Consider the following 16,507-nt stretch of genomic DNA (forward strand, 5'->3'; position numbering starts at 1 on the left):
AAAAAAAACAAACAAAACTTTTTTTCCACCAAAGACTGAAGAAAATAAAGGCAGCTTCAAACTACTTTCCCCATATCTATTAAAAAGAATTACCAAGAGTTTCTTGTTAACCATTGACAAGAAAGGGTTAATTTCTCAGGGTTGGGAAGCACCAAAGAACTTCTCAAACATCGTAACTGCCAAAGAGCTTCCGTTTCTTTTCTGCCTCTACTTAATTTTTTGCATTGACTCTACTTAAAACAAGCTAGGGTTTTTAAAAAAAAAACAAAAAACAAAAAAACAACTTTTAACCTCCTATCATAATCCAGTTTGCGAAGCATCATAGTGTATTGGTGACAAATATTTTCATAAGCTATTTAAATCCCAGTATGTGCTTTTCTCCCAGGCTGCGTGCATATGCACTGCCTCAGCACGCTCTACTCTTCTTATGAGCTGTTGCTCAGCAGAAAGCAGCAGTTTGGTTGCAAAGTACATACAGGTCCCTGTAGGAACATTTGACTAGGAAACATGAAAAATGTTCTGTAGTGCAACAGTACTCTTGAATACCACATCAGGTTTTACACTCCACTCTGCTATACCTGTGTATGGCAAAGCCACATCTGAGTTACACCCATTTGTAGTTGCTGGAGGCATAACTACAGGGTATTTAGAGAGAGAAAATGTGCCCAAGCACATTGTGATCCATCTACTTCCAGTGACAAGTGGTTTCCAAACCAGCATGGTACCAGCGAGCCTGAGTTAAACCTGGGGGTGGGATCAAACTTACACAAAGACCCAGAAAGCTACTCTTTGTGAATCTATCTGTACTTGATAATGGATGAAATAGGAAACCTAGATTGAAATTATGAAGTCAAAGACACAACAGATAGCAATTCTGCATTTCCTTTACAGATCCGTAAGAAGGTATCATTCTCATTGGGCAGTCAAAGTACACAGCATTTGTGCAACTTCATTAAGACAACAAAGGCATCCCAGTAGAAGCATAAAGATAAAAAGCTGAATTATGAGCCTCAAATACAGGCCCAGCATTAGAAATTTTTTATCCAGAATCACTGACCCACAATGAGCAGATGAGAAAAACAACAATCACTGAAGCAGCAGTTTTACCAGCGTAGAAGAAAAAAGGTACAGAACTTCATTCTCCCTGTCCTCTAGCTCTGCTTTCCATAAGCTGACCAACTTACACCCCCAGCCAGACCAATTGCTTGCTGCTCAATTCTGACTTTAGGGAAGTATATTCTTATATGAAACCCCTAACAGACAGGCAGGCAGTCATGCAGAAAAAGAGAGAAATTACTGCTCTAGGCCACAGCTGCCCCAACCCTTCGCATGCTTCAGAGACTGCCTGCAAAAACTCATAAATCAAATGGTAGAGCATACAGGAAAGAAAGCATCAGTACCAGACACAAGACTGGATGAAAGAGCTGGTATTCCACAGTTCCCACCTTGCCTGCTTCCTCAGCCTTCTTTGAAAGGGAAGGCTGTATGATGCCATTTCTGCTGGTTAATGTAATTTACTGCGTAAGTCAATTCAACTACAGCATTTTTAAAAAAAGGTTCTCACTGTGTCATTCATCCACATTACCCTTGTCCCCTCCTCTTTTGGAGGTCTAAAGATATAACTGTGAATTACCTCATCAACTCTAAATCTACTGTACTGATTCACCAAATATGAATCTAGGTGTTAAACAAGCAAGACAGGTCAACACAGCTTTCATTTCATCAAAATGGGTGAAAGCCAACATGGTTATCTCCAGCCAAGATTTACTTTTCTCCATGTGATTTAACATGTCCCCTAGCTGTTCCCCTGCACCGTACACCATCATCACAGCTGTCACATTACTACACGTGAATTCTTTAAATTAGGCTTTGTGACTCATTGCAAAACCAATCAGCACCCTTCCCTGCACAGGCTGCACACACTATTCCCCATATTGCCAGTGCAGAGATAAGGAGCAGCCAGCCCTTCCAGGTTTCTAAGGAGGCAATGCCTGACCACTAAGGCAAAGTCTATTTATGTAAATTTTTCACAAGATCTTATGGAGGATTATGTGGGATGATATCACCTACAGGGTAAAACGCTTTCTATAACAGTGAAACAAGTACAAAAAGGAATCCAAACATTGGCAATGCAACAGACAACACCCTGCCCAAAAGCCTTTCGAGTCTCTAATGCTAGAACTTAAACATGACTCATCCCTCCTGTCTACCTATACTGCTGAAAGAAAAAAAAATGGGATAAGAAAGGCTGAAGGCTGGGACATCCAATGCTGTCAACTTGTGTCAAGGACAATTGCTGAAACAGCCAGGAAACAAGTCTGCTTACACGGGCCATTTGCTTCTCTCCTTAATCACTCGAATGGGAATCCTACAGATCCAGCCCCAGGAGAACATGGGAAATCAGCAATTAAACCTTCTTTCCTGTCTGTTTGACAAGCCTCTCTTGTTCAAATCACTGTAAACAGCTAACAGTAAATCAGTTTTGAATCACAGAAAAACACGAGGTGTGAAGGCGACAGATAAATAAGGTTGGTTATGCTAGCTAGAATAACACAGCACATATGGTAAACGCTCCCTTCTCAGCTTATTCCAGAAGAGTAGCAGAGCAGATTAGAATAATCTTTAACCTGTCATATAATTTGTCAGCTGCCTAAAGACATGCAGTGCCTAACACAGAGCCAGTTAAAGCGGAGAGCATTGGCATCATGAAGGCAGCACATAGTCCATCCACTCCCAACGACAGAGGGGAGACTGGTAGGAGCAGCTACTCCTCTTGCACTCTCTCTTTCACTCTAGGGTGCTCTCCATGAAAGATGAAGGCCAGTGCAATGGGCTTTATAGCCTGTAAATCAGGCACAACCTTTGGACTCCAGATGACAAAGTCTTAGCAATGCAGCAGCTGACAAATCCCCATAAGATAGCTTGTAGTTAAACTGTTCAAATGTCACCCAAATCCATGGGGATTCCTAGGATGTGAAGCCTTTCAAAAACTGCACAGAGCCCTCAACAGAAGCATAGGTCAAATAAAGACTTAACTACCACTCTTACAGAGGGAAGAGATTTAAACGATTGGAAAGAGAGCGAGTGATGTATCCCAAACAACAGGCACAATGCAGGGGTGATGGGACACCACTGGATGGGACAGAGGAGATGTCAACACCACTGGCAACCCCTAAAAAAAAATTTTCAAGAAAAGCAAGGCTTCACATGAGAAACGGAAAGTCTCACATAATCAGAGAACGTAGCAAGGTGTTGGTTCCTTGTAGCTTTTCCTCCTTGCTGTGGTGCTGAGGGAGCTCACAGTAGCGTGGGTGAGAAAACCTGAGTGGAGAGACCTCTCCGAGCAGAGCTGACCAAGCAAATGCATCAACCGGTAGGTAGAAAGACAATCATTGAGGGGAAAAATAAGTAAAAGCAGAATTTATAGTGACTTCATAAAGTTGAAGTTATTGTGGCCAAGATTTTTCAAACCTCAGTTTTGCAATGGGATTTGTGGAGATTTTACAGACATTTGTTCATTATGTGAAATGCAGCACCTGTCTGTAATACCCATCTATAGTATGAGACACCGCACAGGAGCTGTCTCCAAAATAATGTGTTCCTTGTTAGCAAATTTAATGGCCATAAAATATGGTGCAATAGGCTAGATTAATGAATATATGAATTATTAAACTGAATAGGAATTTCTATAAAGAATTTAGAGAGTAGAAATCCACACGCATACCGCATTAAGAACTGCACGGCAGGGAGAGGGTAGGTGGGTTACTGGGCTGCGGGCACAATACAGCAGCCGAGGTGAAAAAGGGAACTAAAAAATACTGGTAAGAGGGCAAGTTGACTGACATGTCTAATCACATCTCTACAGCAGAAAAAGGCTGTTATGAAGCACACTGCCAGTATCAGTAATAAAAACCCCCACCTTCATTTTAAGTTGATGGTATGCTTATAATGGTATGCTTATTCATGCTCTTTTTAAGATAACTCTGGATAGCCACTACCACAAGCACTGCCCTGTTGAGCCCTGGGCCGGCCATGCGTCTGCACAGTCTTCTTTGCTTTTCAGGTCCCCACCCAAAAAGCTGCCCTGCCTCCCCCCCCCCGCCCAGTCTATTCTCATAGGGCACAAAGCTTCCCCGTGCAAAACGGCATCGCACTTGCCTCCAGCTTTCCCACCCACTCCACGTCTCAGTACATCCATTTCTGTGACTCCCCAGAGCTGCTCGTTATTGCTGATACATTTGCGTGCAGAGCTGGGAGCAGCGCTCTGTGGAAAGACATCCCCACTCCTGCAGGAAAGGGAAACAAAGTGTTTGGGAGCAAGGAGGAGGAGGGCAGGCTCTGCTCTGCTTAGCCATGGTCCCATATTTTAAAATAGGTGTTGTCTCCTGTACCTACTGTAGTTCGTCAGATTTCACAGGGCAAGTTGGATTCTGGACATATTCTGCCTCCGTGATCTGCTCACAGTCCATTGCCCTCTCTTCCATAGGTAGCTAAAAAGAAAGCTGGGGTTGATAAATGGACACAGTCCAGATATACAAAGCACACACAAACACAAAAGAGCCCGAGGAAACATTTAAGATAACACAAAGGGAATAAAGATTGACATAAAAAAAGACTGACGCTCATAGCCAGTAACGTCACTTCCCGGCAATGAGTTCAACTCTGTGAGACGTTAGCACATAACACTCATAAAGGGGACAGTATGCAATAGTCCCATGCTGACAGGGATAAGATGAGATAATATGACCAGAGATTAAATCAATACCTGAGAAACATTAAATGAAAACAAGATTGAGAGGGATCAAAGGTGACAAATTGGTGCAGCCACAACAGTCTCATGGAACACCTAGGCAAAGCAAAGGAAGAATATCGTGCTAATGCTTGCCTGTTTTTCAAGAGTATCAAGTGATCTTATAAGAGATACTATTTCTTGCAAACTTGTCCCACAGAGAAGATCAGGTATTCTTGGATTACCTGATATAAACTAGTAATACTACCTAAAGTATCCATAACACAGCAAGAACCAATCTTACTTTCTGGATCCAGAAATGTCTGTTTTCCCTTGCCACCTGCAGAAGCAAAAACATTTCTATAAACAGCCCATTTTATGATTTTTCTTCCTCCCAAACACTGTATCTTCCAAGGAAAGCACATGTAGCTGTGATTGTCAGCTGTTAGTAAACACGTATGAATCAGCATAATAGAGTCTATTAATGTTCAAACACCATATAATGTACTTTATCATCCACAGCAAGGAAAGAGCTATTTCAACGCTTCTCTTGACACAATGAGGAAGTAACAGGGAAAGTAAAATCTTATTTTACTCACTTCAAGGCAAAAGGATTTAACCTCTGCTGCATGAGGATTGGCACAGTGGTCTTCAGCAGCAAGGAAGAGATATTAATGGAGAGGAGTAGTAAAGAGCAGTTTTAAAGCATTCAGGTGACATTAAACAGAAGAACCAGAGCCAAGTAAATACTGCTCCTATCCACTTCTTCAGTCTCATTTACTCCAGCAACAGTCTCACCTCCCTTCCTTTTTAAGCTCCTGTTTTTCTCTCTTTTTCTCATCTATAAATTAAAGCCTTCCCAGCCAGTCTTTGTATTTCTGTGCCTGTTACTTTTAGTGAGTATCACAATGAGTGGTCCTAGAGGTCAGAAAGCCTCATGTTCCTCACCCAACCCTTTGTTTCAACACTGGCGTCCTGCCTCCCTAATCCATCCCACTGCCAGTCCTGGGCAGCACCTTTGGGATGGGGAAGACACTGCTCTCTAAAAAACATGGCCAAACCTAAAGCAGGGAGGTCACTTTGGGAATGTGTGGGATAGCCTGGGGATAGGGGGGACTCTCAGCAGGGAAGGCAGTATAAGAAAGTTGGTACAAACCTCAGCTGCAAACCTTACTGCAGCCAGGGAGTTTCCTCCTCCTTTCCCAGCTGCCGGGGAGAAGCCCCATATAAAGGTTACACAGTGAGTAGTCAGGGGGTTTAAAACAACTTGGGATATGCATCTTGAGCACAGTGACAGCAGCTACTGGAGTTCATACATATCAGGACATTTGCAAAAGGGTTAAGTAAACGCGATAGATCTTACTGAGGTGCTGGGCTGCATTGCAGAACATATGGGATAAGATAAATCCTGCTTATAATAGCTCTGGGCTCAGTGATGCATGTGAGACTTTTAGAAAGGAAGAGACTGCAATAGCTTCTGATTCACCAACAAAACATTCATCCATTATGTAACAGAAGGGAGAAAGTTTTATTTTACTAGGGCAAGACTTATTAACTCAAGTTATTCATGATGGAAGACCCTTTTGGTATGCTGCGTTTTTTCTGAGGTTTCCAGATCTGCATTAAACACTTGAAGGTCAATGCAGTAAAGAGATGTTGGCTCATTATTTCCTTCTCAGAGAAAAAAATTGTAAAATATGGGATTCCCTCAGCAGATTCATTTCTTACACGAGACAATCCAATGCAATTGAAAGCATTTAAAACCTGAACTACTGGCCAAGCTGCAGATGGAAGGATAAACCTCCCAAAGGCAAAGCAACTTGCCTGAGGCCCCGCTGCAGAGCGGTCCGAAGTCCAAGGAATACAACCCAAACCAGCCAAACACCTCCCTGCTGCCCCTCCCCAGAGGCTGCAGGTCATTTGTACCTCCTCAAGGCTGGCACAAGCTGCTGACAGGTGAGGATCCCACACTCAAATCACTAATACTACGGTCATTCTTGCAGGGGATTGTGCTACACAAACTGCTTTTTCTGCCCCTCCAGCCCCTAGAACAAGTCCTGCATTACAGGACAGGTCAACCCTTTTGGATCATACCGCTTCCCAGTGTTTCACCAGTGAGCGAAGGAGCATTTCATCCTCACAGAAACTACTGGCTTACCATAGAAAACGTTAATTTTCACAAAGGGAGCATGAAACTCATAGACCAAACCTCTTCTGCGATAAGGCACAAGCACTAACAGCATGCACTGACATCCGTCAATAAGGCAAAGTTGAGAAGTATCCTGAACTCAGAGGAGAGTCAGAGTGCCCTGCCAGGGAGACCGGATGGCTGGAGGACTGGGATAACAGAAATGAGGGGCAATGTTGAAGTATTATGTACAAACTCATTTGTTTAGGGCATATTGCTGAGCCATTCTTCTAATAACTTGGCCTCGATCAGCTAGAAATGGGCAAGAAGACAGACCTGACCACACCAGCTGATCGCAGGATAATTATAAGCCAGCACTGCGGTGCAGCTTCAAAAAAGGAAATGTTATCCTATGGAAAGGGCGTGGAACTGATAGGGGTTACTACCCGAGCAAGGAGGTGGAGAGCCAACTGGCTAATAAATCACTAGGTGCTAATAAACCAAGGCCGAAAGCAAGCAGGTACTTCCAATATATTTTGGATTGGGATTTGTAATTTTTTCCTTCTTTTATAAAGGAAAGAATGAATTAATACATTGCTGAGGTGTTTCGACACAAAACAAGTTCTTTTCTGAATGTCACATAAGGGCGATCTTATTGGATAAAAATTTCTTATCACGGTGCAAAATCAGATACAGTATTTCTGCTTTTGCTGCCTAACACAAACTGTAACCAGTAAAGACATACTGTGACACACAGCAGCTGCAAGCACCAAAACTGGCAATTTACGGAGCACTTTCAAAACAGTGTCACTACTCAGAACAGTAATAACCAATTAATGAAGAAAAACAGCAGATAAAAATGTTTTTTTGATTGATTGTGACTGGCAAACGTCAAAGAATGGCTTCAAGTGTTGTTTTGTTTTTGGTTTTTTTTTCATTTTTGCACAGTTTCAGTTTAATATACTTTTACAATTACAAACATATATGTGAATTTTACCCTTACAATTCAGATGAACTGATAAAATATTTTAAATAGGTCGGAGAAAATGAAGAGAGTCAAATTTTCATTTTATGAACTTACTTAATCCCCCACTCATAAGGGATGTCTGATTGTTAGGGTTTTTTTCCTGGAAACTATCAGTATACCTGTTGAGTTAGAGCAGCTCCGTGGATCACAAGGAAAATTACCACATATCTTCTATGAAGTAAATTACATTAAAAAAAAAGTTCACGCATAGTTCCACATGTAACTCTAACGGGGGGGGCAGGGGGTGGGGGGAACAACACACACGACACAACACAACGATTACTTTATGCTTGTGTGTTGTCTTTCAAAGTTCTGAGAATTATAAAGTGATATAGAAAAGCCAAGAGTAAAGGGGCTTTTCCAAGCAAATTACCAACTGCTGCAGTGGAACCATTATTTTAATAAATTTCTTCATTAAATTTGATAAAGGTAAAACTGAACAGGAGGCAATAAATCCATCTCCCCCCCTAAATTTAGGGACTTGAAGTCTTAGAACCATCTCTAAATTTTGCACTGAGTCACAAAAAAACCCATACTTGAGCGACCTGGAAGCCAAGTCAAATCTGAACTCAGGCTGAATGTGTCTAAAACTACTAAAACACTTGTGACCATCTCTGATTTCACAGAATTAAAATCATGCTGCTGTGGTTTACAGCTGGGTAGCAAAGTAAAGAAAATAAACTATTTCTTCTTAAGAAAAGAGCTGTGTGAACCATGGCATTCAGAAATTCTCCAGCCATTTTAGTAAAAAAGCAAAGACCAAAGTGAATGCTTACATGGTGAAAGCCACAGTGAAGAGAAGTAGGGAGCTGGGAAGGTTTTTGTTTTGTTTAGGGTTTTTTCCCCCTGAAGAAAGCCAAACCTCAACCACCTTATTCTGTTGGGCAAGGTGGTCAGAAGGAATCGTGGCACTCATTCCCCAGACTGGCGTATCACCAAAACATCATGGGAAATAACATTAGTCAGCGGCACAGGGGGTGAAGAACCTGCTCTGTGTTCCCCTTCAAAGCCTGGAAACGCTGTGCTCCTGCAAGGAGCCACCTCTTCTCCTGGACCTCTGCAGAGCCAGGGCAGGAGGACACCTTCACCTCCTCGCTGCTCCTCCTCCACCTTTCTGCTGCACGCTCTCCTTTCCCAAGCACTCCTCCAGGCTCACTTACTCCTTCTGATAAACAAATCCTCTTTGCACAAATTGACATTAATTGAGGCCAGATTAAGACTCAGGACAGCTGGCCTGAGTCTGTGAGTCTGCCTATATATCCAACATCTGTTTTTTCACTGTCTGAGCAGCCTTCACTATGTACACAGGCCCAGATTATGCCCCTCCTCAGGAACAGCAGGCACTACACTGAGACGGTCTCTATTCTGTTCAGGGACAAGATTTGCCTCCTGGGCATGCAAGCAGGAAACTCAGCCACAGATCCTCAGAATATCGAAATATGCCAGACCTGGGTAGATCTTCACTGTAAGTCAGAAAGGCTTTTCCTCTGCTTGTGCACACTTCCTCCTGCTCCTCTGCATCTTCAGCATCGCAGCCTCACCGCCGTGCTGTGCGGAGAATGGTACCATACTGCGCTTTTACCTCCCCTGCTGACACGCTGTTATTCCAGTCCACAGTGGATCTCCCTTCTGAGTGCCAAGGATAGATGCCCATTTCCACCTTTTTCCAAAATTGCCAATTTTTGTAACACAGACTTAAGGATGAAATTGGTATCTCCGCATTGACTTGAACACTATCAAGAGAAAAGCTCCATCCAAGCTGGCACTTAACCAACACTGTTGCCAGCAATTTCAGTAACAAGACTTTTAGTGGTTAAAGAGACCATGGAGATAAAAAAGCAAAACTGATCATTAGTATTAATCACTAGTTATACTAGTATCATATTTCAAACTTCAAAGCATTTTACAAGCCTAAACTAGTCCCTCCTTATTCATCACTTGTCCCTACATGGCAAGCAGGCAACAGGCAAATCTCAAACAACTTTTTCACAGACCGGAGTCAAAGACAGGACAGAGAACTCACGGCTGCTTTTCCACATCCACACTGGAGCCCTCAGCCTGGGTTGCCTTCACCACCCAGGCCAAGCACTGACACAAGATGTGCATTAAGACATTTTTGTTACGGGAAGAGGACTGTATGTCTTCAGGTTGAAGTTCTGGCCACTTTCTCAAACACTAGATCTGCTTTAGAAAAGGAGCTTAAAATCGACCCAATTCCTCATCTTGTCATCAACATAATAAAATATACAGAATAAGACGCTATTTCCCTGTTGCTGTTTATTAAGAAAGAAAGAAAAAGTCAGAACACACACCAAAATGAATACAATTTGTATATTTTCAGTGGAGTTCTTGCTATTTGGAAGCAACTGAAGACTTGAGGCACTCATGGTTTACCTTTGTTTTCCAGAATTAAAACAGAGAAACAGGACATCACTTGAAACACTTACTGACTGGAAAACTCAGAGAAATCTGATGAAATTTTACAGCTTAGACTTCCCTATAAATAGCTAAGAAATAAAAACCTCTTGAATATTTTTCTTCTGTTCTTTGCAAAACTAACAATATTCACTTCATAAAATACTTAAATAGATGTATTTTGTCACCCAATTTATTTGGCTAACACTGAGTATATTTATTAACCTAAAACACTAATAAGTAGAAGTAGTGTTATTTTAAATGTCAACCAAGTAAGATATCTGCATGAACCCTACAAATAGAAATACAAGAAAGGGTTCCTTATAAGATCTGTACCATAAAAACGGAAAAATCCAAGCTACTACTGTGATGCTAAGTGAAATCTGCCCCTATCCATTCTATTTTACGATGAGAGAAGAAAATTAATTACTCATGAAGAGGCAAATTTAAAGAGAAGAGAAGCAGCCATAAAGAGATGACACTCAAGAATTTATAAAACTAAACATTTTAAAAATATCTAAAATAATTCAAATATAAAAAGGCCTTTGCACAAATGAACAACTCTTTCTATCCCTGAACTAGGACAACCAGAAATTTCCTTTTAAAACATCTTTGTTCACACTGCCTAAAGGAAAGAAGAGGAAAAAAAAAAAAAAGATTTCCTATTTTCATGCTGTTTCAGTTCCAGGCAAGGATTTGCCAGGCCAGGGCGTGACTGATCGCACTAATCACATACCATCTCACTGTGCTGAGATTACAAAGCATTATTGCCACTAAACTGGTGAAATACATCAAATTTAGCCACACAAGTTGGACACGATTAAACTTCACTGAGAAAGGAGATGGTGCTCTCTCCAACATCACCTGCCCACACTGGCATTTATTTATCATTTACTATGTCCCAGATAGAAATAGAATGGAGAGGACTCAGGTGGCCAGGCAAAGCACAAGATTTCCTGCGCTAGTGAGGATGGTTAAACATAACTACCACCAAGGGAAATTAATGCATTGTAGATTCTAGGATATGACATCAACATGGACCCTAGAATGAGAAATATTCAAGTGTGCAGTTTCTAAGCCTTGGAAGGACATTGGGAGTGCAGGTTGTGTCTGTCGTACTCTGAAGGGCTAGAGCAGCCATAAAAGCCCGGGGGACCAGGCAAGCGCAACATCTCCTGATGCAGCATCATTCCAGAAAAAGTCGCTTGTACAGGGTGCCTTCTGGCAGGTCAGGTACCCTCCAGCTGTTCCAGTACAGTACCAAGAGCAAGCATGAAACAGAAATTCTGCTCCCAGTACTGATTAATGCCAGGGTCTGACTGTCAAGCACAGATGGAAGCGGGAGTCCATTTCAGCAGCTCTGAACACTTGTTTCCCACGTGCTGAAGCGCATTTTGGATCCCTGCAAGCAGCTTGGTACAGGAACTGGTACCCTGCCTGTCCAGCTAAGGGAAGTTCACAATGAGATTCAGGGGAAGCCCATGCTGATCACACGGCATTTAGCTCCCTTCCCTAACTGTTTCTCTGACACACTGTAGGCTTCCTGCCACCCTGCATAAAACACACTTTCACCTGATACCTCTGCTCCACTTGTAAAACTCAAGGCTCAAGAAGAATCACTGTAAAAGAAACTGCAAGGAGCAAATGTGGGAAAAGGGTGGGGGCAGAGGAGAGAGGCGAGTACTCATCTAGTTCTAACCTTTTTTACCTGCCTTGTACCTATTCTTAATTCATCTAGGCTACAAGCGTTCAGTAGCCGAAACAGTATTTTTCCAGCTCTGCAAAGCACCACCCAGGGTTACAGCAGCACATGCAAGTCTGAAAGAATTGTAACAGTACACAAATAATAAGCTGAAAGAAGAGTTTATAAAAATAATCAGTTTCCATTATGTGACCAACTAGCCTCGAGAGATGCCCACATCTCTCTCCTTGATGCATTTTTAAGCCGAGATACTGCAAAGCATCTCAAAGCAAATCCAGGTTGCACTTCTTGAAGCCTTCCTCACACGATTGTTTCCGAGAGATTTGTCAAGAGTGAGTATGGAAACAACAGTAGTTGTTGCTTTATGTCGTGGGCAGTCTTTTAATCATAGCACACAGAAAGGGAAAACTAACATTTACAGCCAAAAGTCCTATGTGAAGAGAATAGTTATTCCAGTGCTCTGTGTTAGCCCTCTGTCAGATCCACATACCAGGTTTCCTACTGCATTTTCAGAAAAATCCTGTTGCTCTAAATGACTGTGCTAATCTTGATACTTCTTTAAACAGCAGAGCTAAAGCCCAAAAGCCATATGCGCAGTAACACCCACCCAGGACAGTCAGAGGAAAGAACCATTTAATTTAGGTATATGAAATGACAGAACTGTCAGTTATACGAAGGTAACTTTGCACAATGTACAAGTTAAGCTTAGACTTCTCCCACTCCTTTGTCCCCTCTTCTTCACTTTTTAAGACTGAGTCTTACATATTACATGGAAGAAAGAAAAATGCCACTCATCAGTTGCAGGGCAGGAATACATTGCAATGCCAATGCAGAGCAACATTTTCTCCAGGTTTTTTCCACAAGAGGGTATGTCTCAATTGCAAGAGAAACACCACTCCCTCCTTTTCCTTTTCCTGCTGTAAATTATCTGGAGCCAAACCATAAAATGCACAACCGCACTGCATCAGAACAAAATAGGAGACTCCCCACATCTTCTGGTTTTAAGCCTGGCTTGATTTATCAGGTATGTCTCTACCTGATGGTAGAGAGATGACATATATGCCAGGATATAGATTGTTCATAATTTGTTTGCAGAAAATATTACTCTGAGCAAATGCAATTTATCTGTTTCAGTCACAGTTAATGCTACATATATCTGTTCTCTGGCTGACTGACTCGCACAAATAAGTTTAAGTATTTCAGACTGTAAACTGAAAATTAACTAATGACAACTAATCTGCTGTACTGCCGGAGAATTCACTGTTTTATTAACATTCCAACAAATGCTAAATGAAGGTAAGCGTAGACAATGTTTCTCTACATGAAATTTATCATGTACTTGCATATTGCAGATCACTGACAAATCTAGGAGGAAAAAAAAAACAACTGGAAAGAATACATATAGCTACCTGGCATTATATAACCATATTCATTAATTGGAGGGCAGCTGCTACTTACTTCAAAGGTGCCAGTTTGGAAACGACAGTCAAACATTTGACTAAAAGGTGTTCAAATACACGTATTTGATTTTGGTAAACAGAGTCCTATAAGGGCATCACCCACATTGTATCCTAAAGCTCCAGTAATAGTAAGGCAATGCAGATAGCATCTGGATAACCACTTAAACAATAGCAAAAAAAGAGTGCAGTGAGATTTCACTACTTTGTAGCAAAAGTTATTTGAACAGCTTTTAAAAATACAATACTATTTTTACTAAGTTCTTCCAAAAGCAGAGGGAAGTGTTTTTCCCAATTTTACTTAAGTAAAGCATTCAGAATGAAGTGGAAGGGCACACTGGATAGAAGCTGAAACAGGTTATCTACCTGAAACTGTTCCTCTTCAAGATGCCTTGTCAATGTGTACATCATGCAACTGGTACCTAACTGCAAGTCTTGCTGGCTGGCAAGTGTTTCAGCATGGCAGCACTTATGGCAGCCCACTGCTGCATGGACACCACATGCACTGCACATCGCTATAAAAGGAGGCCAAAAGCTTTAACCAAAGGATCCGAAATTTAACCAGCACCAAGGAAGAGGGCAGAAAGGATGGCTGTGAAAACGCATGCAAGACCTCACATGTCAGAGAAGGATAAGAAGTAGGCAAATCACATTACTTCCTTGTAACATCAAATGTTCATTTACTTACACCGTCTGCCACATAAACTGCCCATCAAAGAGTCTTCAGAACCCCCAGTGAAACAAACTCTCCCAAAGACAGCATCACCCTTTGCAGCCGCAGTGGAAACACAGTGCTTACTCACAGCATGACAGGAACCCAAGCAGCAGCTCTGGAGACCTCAGTCCTGCGTAATTTATGCAGTCATCACCAGCATTACTTGGCCTCTAGCAGAAGCAGCCCAAATTGAAGGGGGAAGGGGGGTTATTTTGCTTTGTTTTTTTTTTTTTTTTTTTTTTTTTACTGGAAACATCTTAATTTTTGTTCCAAGATCCACAGTGGGGGAAAGCAAGGTGGCTATAAGTGCCTCAAGGTGCTGATGGGCAAGGGCACAGCCACCGAGGCAGCCTTGCGGGACTCTGCTCTCTTCTGCAGGAATAGGTTCCATGCCAGAGCTGGTAACTTTTGAGTCTGACCTCACCGTGAATAGCTGTACTTCTCTGCCCTACCCTGCTGGACCATGCCATCAGACTGGTAAGGTTTGCTCATACCTGTTCTTCAGGATACCCCAAGCACCTTTCTGCAGAGTCAGCCTCTTATTATCCTCCAGCACCTGAGTAGTCAGCTGGGGCAAACACAGAGCAGCTGGTCATCCCTGCTTTAGGCTATATTGTGAAATGGGACAAGTGCTCTGCTCTATAGGCTAAAGAGGACACATCATTTAGGGAAACAGCATTCCAGAATAAGAATTAAATGTAGTCTGCCAAGGGAGAAGAAGAACATGAAGAGATTACATCTTTAGAGTAAGGAGACAAGATTCTAATCTCACTATTTAATAAGAAACCAATAAACTAGAGGACAGAAGTCTTCCAACTACACTGGGTTGAGATCTCTAATTAGTTCATGAAGCATTTTACTGAAGTATAATTTTATATGTGTAGCAAAGCAAAAGGTACTGATTAATTGCAACTCATTAAGTGTAAGTTGTTTAGTAATTAGGAAAAATAAATGCAGGCATGGCAAGGTTGGTGCAGACAAGAATTCCACCTAGCTGAGTGTCGCGTTTCCAATAGCAGCCAGTCTGCTCAAGCAGCAGAGGAGTAATCTGAAATTCAGTCCTGACCCGTGGGACAGGCAGCCAGACCACACATTCCAACTTTCTTGAAAGAAATCTTATAAAACAAAGATAATGAATGCCTTCGCTACAAATGACCGGGTTAGACAGTTAGTGGCTGTCTCCACCCATGAGCTATTAAAACTTCATGTTCCATGTATAAAAAGCTTTGCTATCCTATCTAGAGTATTTATGGATGTATATATCACCTGTGTTCATGTTACCATTTTTTAGCGTTGTGCTAATACTTATGCAGAAGTAAGGTAAGTAAGTAAGTCATACCTCTCTCTTACATAAATTGTACACTTAAGGAATCAGAAACAAACAAATATCTCAAAGAAGGTATTACCAACAAGATTTTAATAGCATAATATTTTCAAAATTTGTCTTTACCCATTTGGGGAGAGAAAGTTTGCTGTGGGTGAGAAAGTTCAGAAACCGTTGCACATACTAGGATAGAAAAGGGACTGAAAACAAAGGCAAAATAAAGCCCTAGCACAGAAGCATGTTCTGTGAACAAGACCACCAAGGCATGCAAAATTGTCATCACTCACCTCAGCTAGAAGGCTGGCAAACTGTAGATATTCTCTACCTTTCTACTTTTAATCCTATCCATGAAACACAAGTACCCTCAGAGAAACCAAATATATTTTAGCCACTCCTTTTTCTATTAAAGGAGGTAGTGGCCATGGACACAGGTTTCCTAGAACAGCAACTTTCAGAGAAGACTCACATGACGTTGAATCACACTCGTTTCCCACAGCTGGTTGCCAGGGATTTTTAAGTCTTCAGAGTAGTACTATACAGTGATCAACCACAAACCCCAGTATAAGACAAGACAGTGATGCACCATTTTATTTGGTGGTAATTGTAGAGCAAATGGTTTTCTACAAAAGCAGGCACCAAATTCTGGGAAAGTCTGGGTCTGGAATTTGCAGCTCAGTTATGAATTAACTAATAATAGCTAACACAAGTGTCAAAGCCACATGAGAAGCAGAGTTTCCTTCCCACAATGCCACTGGTGAAGTTGCCTACAAAAAGAAAACTAAAAAAGTCTGAAAACTTCACACAAGTAAATTCTTTTCTTTGTCCTGAATAGACACGCTGTACTCCCACTCCTTCACAAAGGAAGTTAAGAGCTTCTTTGTATTTCAAGCCTACTCTGTTTTCCTCAACAAAATACAAATGCAAGGGCCGTGTGAATTATTAACAGATGACAACAGAGAGCTAGCCAGGTATTTCAAACACTTGTGTCTCTTCTTCCTACAGGAATTCCT

At 41.7% G+C, this 16,507-nt stretch overlaps 1 protein-coding gene across 4 annotated transcripts in view; it reads right to left on the reverse strand.

The window, feature by feature from the left end:
• CRACD (capping protein inhibiting regulator of actin dynamics) overlaps positions 1 to 16,507 on the reverse strand; it is a 139,801-nt gene that overhangs the window by 45,922 nt on the left and 77,372 nt on the right. The gene's annotated exons all lie outside the window — the stretch shown is intronic.

This window comes from Haliaeetus albicilla, chromosome 1 (genome assembly GCF_947461875.1).
Source record: "Haliaeetus albicilla chromosome 1, bHalAlb1.1, whole genome shotgun sequence".
Taxonomy (NCBI): Eukaryota; Metazoa; Chordata; class Aves; order Accipitriformes; family Accipitridae; genus Haliaeetus; species Haliaeetus albicilla.